The 8,436-nt window shown below is 42.3% G+C and overlaps 1 long non-coding RNA gene across 2 annotated transcripts; it reads right to left on the bottom strand.

The window, feature by feature from the left end:
- Positions 1 to 1,914: 1,914 nt before the first annotated feature.
- Positions 1,915 to 7,015, bottom strand: LOC141972791 (uncharacterized). 2 transcript variants are annotated; one of them, XR_012635432.1, is made up of 4 exons: positions 6,905 to 7,015; positions 5,178 to 5,273; positions 3,612 to 3,737; positions 1,915 to 2,568 (listed from the first exon to the last, which is right to left on the bottom strand). It is a non-coding gene; the product is annotated as an uncharacterized LOC141972791 (long non-coding RNA). The 2 variants fall into 2 exon arrangements; XR_012635433.1 differs by lacking the exon at positions 1,915 to 2,568 and adding an exon at positions 2,822 to 2,923.
- Between the last annotated feature and the right edge of the window lie 1,421 nt (positions 7,016 to 8,436).

Here is an 8,436-nt window from a genome sequence, read left to right as displayed (position 1 = left end):
GCGGCATGAAGAAGGCGCTGTTGGTGTTGGTGGCTGGTGGACGCCCTGCCCCGTGTCAATGGCGAAGCAGACGGCAAGACCCGGCACCGGGTGCCCAGGGTGGGTTCCTCCCCGGGGGTCCGCACCAGATTCGTGGATAATTCGTGGATAATGAAGCAAAGGGCATTCACCAGACACACGGCCCTTGAAACGTGCCCAGGTGCCCCAGGGCAGGGCCGTCCTGTCTCCACAGGGCTCCCCGCTCCAGCTGCCCCCTCTGTCCTTGGGGCAGCCTGATCAGCTTCGACCTCCACACCATCCACTAGTCTCCAGCGTGCCCAGAGTACTTGGTAACACATCAGTTACCAGCTCCACTCATGCAGTCGTGATCATGCAGAAAGTACCAGCACCGAGCAGTACTGACACCCCTAGAGCCAAGGCACAAACTGGATCCAGGCTGTGACCCACTGGTGGAACTTTCCCGCTCTATCACACAGGAGCTGCTCCGCTCAGCACAGCCCATACCTGCAGGGAGGAGTAAAGAGAGAGACAGTCTTCCTCAGCCCTTGCAATTTTCACAATGACACATCTGTACTGAGTACGACCTTTCAGAAAATTCAGCGGTTGAGAATTTTTAAAGCATCTCTCTGCTGAAAAACTGAAATTTATTTCGAGGGAGGCAGATTTTGCTGTCCAAAGATTTGACACTCTTCATGAGATTAACAGATAATGCACTTCCAAAGCACAAATAAGGGTTCTCAATGAAAATTAATGTCTGTTAGGTTTATTATATTAATAGGACATACTATAACATATATTAATGTTTTAAAATTAAGTAAGCATGAAGCAGACCTCTAGCACAAAAATGGCTTCGCTCAAACAGCTTGAGTTTAGAAAGTCAAAAAGGTGACTACAGCAGATCCCATTATTGGAGACTTTGCTTTGTAAACACAACGAATAGCGAGAAAATAGCTCGTGTGCTTAAAGAATGTTAGATTTTCCCCAAGAACAGCTATGAAAGTCTTTACTGCAGAAACTGAGGACTAAATCAGAAGTACGTATCACTGCAGGTATATGTGGGCAACATGTAAAATCCTGTTAATTTACCAAATACCGCAACAGATGAAAACACATCCTAGAACCCCATCACCTATAAAACAGAAAGGCAAAGACTTCATACGAGCCTGACCAGCTCTTCAAACACGAGTTCTGACTCTCGCCTCTGATGATGCTGATTACCAGTACATACACAAGACAGACAGACAGCAAACAGCTACTGCACCTGCTCTTTTTTGTTCCACTGGTTCGCTTGACCAGAGCCCACACTCAGTAATTCTTTTCTTCCCCTCCAAGGTTAGATTAAGTTTACAAAAACTTCAACAAGACTCAAACTGCCCAACCCTATCCAAAATATGAAACAGGAGTCTCACTGCTCAGCACAATGTTTATCAATAAACCTTTTGAATCGCACAGATGTCTGTTTTGATACGTAGTTCTGACTAAAAAGTCACTGAAGGATGGGGTTTGTACCTCGGATTTTGTGAAATCAGAGTCTCCAAGGACTCCTCGTTTTCGATTCACAGCAAAAACATTATTCTCATGCAAAGATCCATGTACTGTATTAGCTCCAAGCAACGTTTGCAGACCTTGCGCCACTCCTTTCATCACTTCTAATGCCTCCTAATGATTTAATTTGTATGTTTATTAAAAGATTGACACAGAAAAAACAAAGCACAGTATCAAGTAAGCTTCTATCCAGAACTAAAACATTTTTATTTTTTTTAGGTTTGTACACATTCAAAATTCATGCCAATTCTGTTTTATGAAGTATGAATTCATTCCCAGTAAGATTATTATGACTTGCACAGCCAGGCAGGGGAATAAAATGCAGCCAGTGATTAACATATCACTAACATGAAAAAATATGGAGGGAAAACAAACAGAAAACCCCCACACCACTCCACACGCAACTTGGACTTTCACAAGTAGGTCCAAGCCAGCAAACAGAACTGGAGAAAAGACTTCGAGCTACTGCTTCTTTGAGAAGGGACAACCACCCAAACTGCCTACACTGTGTGGGGAAGAGGGAAAGGGAAAGGAGGGGGATAAAGGGAGGGAGGAGAGGGAAAAAAAAAAAAAATTACACACACAGCATACTCTAAAACTTCAATACAGAATGCCTGTCCCTGAACATCTCACATGTTCAGCTCCAGTACTTTTAAGATGTACTAGAAATACAGCTGAGGCATTAATTTCAATTAAAAAAAAAAAAAAAAAAAAAGGCATCCAAGCAAAATCTCTTTGAGGAAGTTATAAACTACTGCCTGACCAGATGCTGAGAATGCCAGTCAAGCTATCCTGTGCAACTCTGCCAGTCACGGTCAGCCACCAAAGGAAGACACTGGTGGAACAGCATCAGCACCGTAAGATACAGCAGAACAGTAAGAGTTCAGTTCACAGGCATACAAAATAAATGCTGTTAGTCTAAGTTGTTATACTTACTTCTGAAGTTAATGGTGTATCAGCTTGTAAAGCTCCCAGACCTGCTCCTGGGTAGCATGGGACCGCTATATATACCAAAGGATCAGACTTCAACAACAACAAAAAAACAAACCCAAAAAAGGATAAATGTTTCAAAAATCAGGAATACTGGGAAGTTTAACATGCACTAGTGCAATAAATCAATTCATTGTGTTTACTAAGTTTTACTCAGAAAGGAAATATTTTTCTGATTCAATGCTCCACTTGAAATATGTTAAAGCTTTAAGGTCCAGCTGCAAGTGAAACCAGAAATCAAGATCATCAGTCTGAATCTTGCCTTGCAGAAAAGAAGGAACAACACCTGCAACAGTCCAGATTTCTCCTTCTGTTGATTCCGAGCCCTGTGGTACTTGGTGATTCCTTCTATCACTCTGGCTTCCGAGCTTACACACACAGAGTAGCCCTTAAAGCCAAAACAGAGAGCCAAGCTATTACTCCTGATGCCTGTGACATTACTGACCTTTTTTTGGTTTTGAAGAAATGCATATTGTTAGGTGCCATCGAATGACTTTCTCTTAACACAGAACTCAATTCCAATGTCACAGACTGTCCCCATATTTTCTCATTAACTCTTAGAAAGTCTGTACCAACAGAACAGGGAGCATGTCTCTAATCTGAGATTTAAATGAAACAAGTCAAAAGCAAGAAGAATATTTACAACTATGCCTCCTGTAATACTGAATCCCCTGGCTTCCCAATTGCTAGCAGATTGGTAGAGAAGCAGAGTAAGGGAAAAGCAGCAGTTCCCGAACTATCTCAGTGAAACCATCAGGAAGACAAATCAGCCTCTCCAAAGAGACAGGAGTAAGGAACAGATAAAACGTCCACCAGGTACCAGAAAGAACAGACAGCAGAGGGGAAGCACTGTTCACTGCAACAGTCCTCAGAAGAAGTTAAAAAAAGAACCTGGAAGCAATTGAGAAGGAAAACAATGCTTCATGCTCTACAGGCCCTGACAAAAAGCTCTGCCATCAGAAAAGGGCTGTTAAATACAGGGACACGACAGGAACAGCAGAGTTCAGTCAGGACCAGCACGTTAATCAGCCAAGGCCTCGCTTGCAGCGCTAACTGAAAGCCAGCACCAACATTACCTTTAAAAGAACCTTCTGGCCCTGAACTGCTGGACACACTAAAGGTCACTGCGGGCTCAGTTCCTGCAAGGGCTCAGCATCCAAGAGGCCTCGCTCCAGGCTGCGTGTCAGAAGTCCGCCGGAGCTCTGAAGCACAAGCACACACAGATGCAGGGTAAGCGCGCGGCATTTAACAGCAGGTAAGATTCAGAGGCTTTGACTACCTCTCCTCTTCCTCAGCCAGCTCCGCAAGGCGCAAAAGCAGCTGGGACATGTGAAAAAACATCTGTCTGTCACCGAGAGGCTGGCCATGATGAGGCAGCTGATGAAATGCATTCCTCAGCCATCTCCCAGAGAAGGGGAGGAGGAGGAAGAGCCCAGCAGACAACGGTCAGGGTGTATGTCCCCCACATGAACAGAGACGGTGCAGAGCACTGCTGGTGCAGAGCCCTGACAGCGTCCGAAACAATAACTGACAGGGCATTCACACAGTCTCTGCTTACCACAGAGTTTAGAATTCCTAGCTCTGGATAAAGAAGTGGTAACCCAGGCAACCATCTCTGTACCAAATACGTAAGCTTCTCCTAAATGAAGGAAACAAGGCCCACAGGTTCAGGTCACTGCTTTCTGACATATATAAACACACACGGACATGTGCCGTGTATAGCCGGGACATTCAAATGTACATGGACCACGACTGTGCCTCCTTCAACAGCATCACTCAAAGTAACACTGCCATTTCCTTCTTTTGTTTGGGTTTTTAAAAAAAGGAAAAAAAAACCCCACCAACACACAGCAAGAATACAGCAGTACAACACAGGCAGATTTTTGAAATCTCTTGAAGGTGGGAAGTCTTAAGGCCCCAAACAGCTCATGCACTACCGCGGAAAACATTTCATCTTTTCTAGAAGAGACTTTGCTGGGCCTAAGCAAAGGAAAACAACTTCATTATGGGTAAGTGGGGAAAGACAGAAATCAAGTAGTAACACAGACCAGGCCAGCATCTCACGCATCTCCAGACCTCACACAGCTGTAATGCTGCAAGGTAACTCTTACACACAAATGTTGTCTCTGCAGACATAGATATGTCACCACCACAAATTCTGGTGCCCTTCTACCCGCTCACAAGGCAAGGGTTTCCCATTCTTTACTCGATATAAAGGACTCAGAGAAAGGGTGATCTCCTTCACTTCGGGGTAAAAGCCTGTTTTAACCTAGTCACAGGGAAACGTTCCCCTTCTTGCAAGAAATACAGTCTTTCTTCAGCAAGTGAGCTTACAATTTTACCTGTAGCTCTTCTGGAGTGAGAACTACAGCTCACTTTTTTTTTTTTTTTTTTTTTTCACCTCACCGTCTTATGTAGTAGGGAAGGGGGGAAAGGTTTAAGAAACCGTGTTCAAACAGAGATAAAAGTGATCAGCCTCCCTGCCTTCTCCCATAGGCTTCACCAAAAAAAGGGCCATATTAACATCCAACAACAGAAAAAATCACATTTTTTGCTTTACCCAGAGTGCACATTAAAGCAATTGAAATGCAGATGTGCTTCATACAGGTTTGTTTTAGTTGCCTGAGTAGTTTAATACTTACATATTCTTCTTGTTCCTTAGATATTTCCTGAAGAACCCTATTTTGCAGATCAGCAATTTCCTTTCTTTTCATTTCAAACTCACTGTAATCAGCAGGCTGCATTAGGAATAACAAAGTTAGTGTGTAATTCTCATTCTGCTATCATACCAAACAGTAACCTACTATATCAGGATTAAAAACCAGCTTCCACATCACACTTCTGGAGTTGAACATATTCTCAGATGCGTATTTTACTCAGTCTCCTTCCTGGAAACCCAAGAGATTCTCTTAAAACCCAACCTCTGAGGACGTTGTTCTCTTTATTTATGTGACACACCAAAGGTTCTAGCCATTTGCCTGCTTGTTTCCTAAGTCAAAGAGCTTTTTTTTTTTAATTAGCTGATCACATATGATAACAGCAACATCATTCATCTGCCAGCAATGCCAGGTTCCCTAATCCATTCACTTCTTTCTCCCAGGAGCAGGCCTTTTCCTCATGTCACCTCATTATCCAAGAATCCGTTTCTCAATGGGTTTCATCAGCGTGTCTCACTTCAAATCCCTCCGGGAAGCCTACTGCCCCTTTACATGCTTACAGAGAGACAGATGCAGGTTCTTTTTTTCCTTAAGCATGACCAGAGTAATGAATGTGCAATCAAACAGACAGCACTGAAGCAGGGGTAATATTTACATGCTTTGGACTTTTCTGACGGGCAGTGGAGAACCCTGAAAACTAGAACAGACACTGACTTCTGTCATCAAAGTGGAGGCACACGCATTGTCCACAAAGTAAAAACTTAAAAGTAATCACACAACCAGCACAGTAAAGAGAGATGGACAAAACTGTTCAACCCTCACCACAGGGACTGAGTTAAAGCCCAGTGCCATGACCGGGCACTGAAAAGTGGCTATGAACTGACCTTTTTTTTCCTTTTTAAGCCATTCAGGCTTCGTCTCAGCCTAAAGCTGAGAACTAAGGCTGAAGCCTAAAACTTCCACAGTGAAAGGCAAAATTCAGGCCAGAAAACACAAACTGTTCTATATAATTACCACTTACATGGAATAGACAAAATTAAACTTTCCAAACCAATTTAAAAAACAACAGACAAAGCCACCAACACTGGAACATTTTCATACTTGCTCAAAGTTGTTCTTTTCAAACAGCTTCTGCCTTAACTGGGACCTTAAGCTCTTCACAGTTTCCTTAACTGATAATAAGTTTTTACTATCGGGTTTTCTATTCAGCCATTCCTCAGCAAGTTTTTTGAGCAAGGAGGAAAATGAAAAAAAAAAAATAAATCAGAAAGTGTTCAAGCATTCCATTTTAATATGCTTTAGCCCAATGCATTAGAGAAACTGCCTGAAGCCTACCTGAATCCAGCTTTCCAGGGCCCTTCCCCGCAGAAGAATTCAGTTTAATTACATTAACAACCTTCTGGAGAACCAACATTCTGCTTAAAGCTCAATCCCCTTAAATTACATTGTACTGATTTGTAATGAATCCAGAGGTTCCAGCTTCCACTAGTTTTTAGTTTTTAAAAAAGTATCGTTGTATTTAAATGAAATGAAGCATTGGCTCAGGTAACGCACAACTGCAGCTGTTAAGGTTTAACCCCACCAGTCTCTCATCACCAACGTACTCCTAGAATTTCCCTATAAAGAGATTAGAGGACCTCTTTCAAAAATAAACTATGTCAGAAATGGTTACTAGTATAGATTAGTGTGGCAGAAATAAGGCATAAACTCACCTCAACGCTGGCCAAGTATCTGTTCTGTATGACCGTGATCATATTTTGCTCTTGATGAACTTCATGTACGACTTTATTGTAAGCACTCATTATTCCCTTCTCTGCTTCATCATGCTCCTGCATTTAATTACACAGAGAGGAATGAAAGAATGAGAGTCGTTCTTCATTCATACACGCCAACATGTAAGATGCAAAACCTTTACTGAGAAATTCCATTGTTACCGGAAAAGAAAATTCAGTGACCAGATTTTTCTCTCTCTTCTTAAAGAGATTCTGAAAGGGGCGTTAGCAAGTCTAAGAGTTCATCCAATAGTTTCAAGAGAATAAAACTGATTGGACTTCCATGCAGAAGTCCAATTTCTTACTCCAGGTGCTGTGACAGAAGTTCTTTTAGGATAGCACAGTTGAATAGATATGAAATATTAAAGCATGCAGCCATTCTTCTGAGAGTCACTGGTTCTATCACAGAAAGCAGTCACAAGCAGACTAAACTAATGGTTTGCTCTTAGTATGATGCTACATCAAAGGACAAGTTCAACTTTTGCTGACGTGGCTATTCTCTGGCCCAGCAGGGACTCTCACTGCAGAGACAATGGAATATCTCAGAGTTAGCAAAAGAAAACGGAAGAAATCCTGATCAGAAAAGGTAAATAACTGGGAAAAAGACTAACAGAAGCATAGCAAATTATTATCGGTAAGACAAGAACACTTGTCCCATGCAAAATGAAAGCAGTTAAAAAACCATTCACCTCATCGGACTGGAAAAAATAAATGTATCCATACACATTCTCGCGGAGAAGCGATCCCATTATTATAAACAGAAACTCACTTTTCATCACGTGTGTTTTCAACACCAACACCAAAACTCAGTACAGTTCAAAGAAAACTTCTCTGCACATAGCAAGGGAAGAATGAGTTTCCCCGGTTTCCTAGCTAAGCCATACATACAGGTTAGTTAAGTCATACATACAGGTAAGTTCCTGTAACCCAAAGCTGTTTGCTGCCTGCTGCCTGGAAAACACGTTCTCTTCTCTCTGGGGAGCAGCCTGAGTGAGTGTCTGTCACACTGCCACAAAAAAAGATGCTGCCTTGTAGCAAATAAACTCATCTGATACATTAAGAAAAGCTTTAAACTGCAATCAAAGATGTATCAAATATATAGAAGTCATGACACAGCAGGCATGACTGGTACTTGCATTTAATTCGGTATTCAGTTCTTCACAAATAGCCAGCTCAACCTTTCCGAGAATTTCATCCGCACTGCCAACCCGTTCCTCTGAATGTGAAGATGCTTCTGACATCAGGTCAAAACACTTCAAAGAAATTAAAAAAAAACCCACAACAAAACACAACAAACAAAACCAAACAACCCAGCCTTGCAGTTGAAAGGAAGAAGTTAGCAAGCAGACATCGAAACCAGGCAAGAAATACAAAGAGTTAGCACTGCTGAAACCTAGCCAGGATCTGTGTCAGGTCTCACTTTTACCTGCCTCTCACTTGCGTGATATAACGACTTCTACAACTAACAGAGT

This window comes from Athene noctua, chromosome 35 (assembly GCF_965140245.1).
Source record: "Athene noctua chromosome 35, bAthNoc1.hap1.1, whole genome shotgun sequence".
NCBI classification, from domain to species: Eukaryota; Metazoa; Chordata; class Aves; order Strigiformes; family Strigidae; genus Athene; species Athene noctua.
The sequence above is the reverse complement of the archived record's forward strand: the minus strand, read 5'-3'. Positions and strand labels throughout refer to the sequence as shown.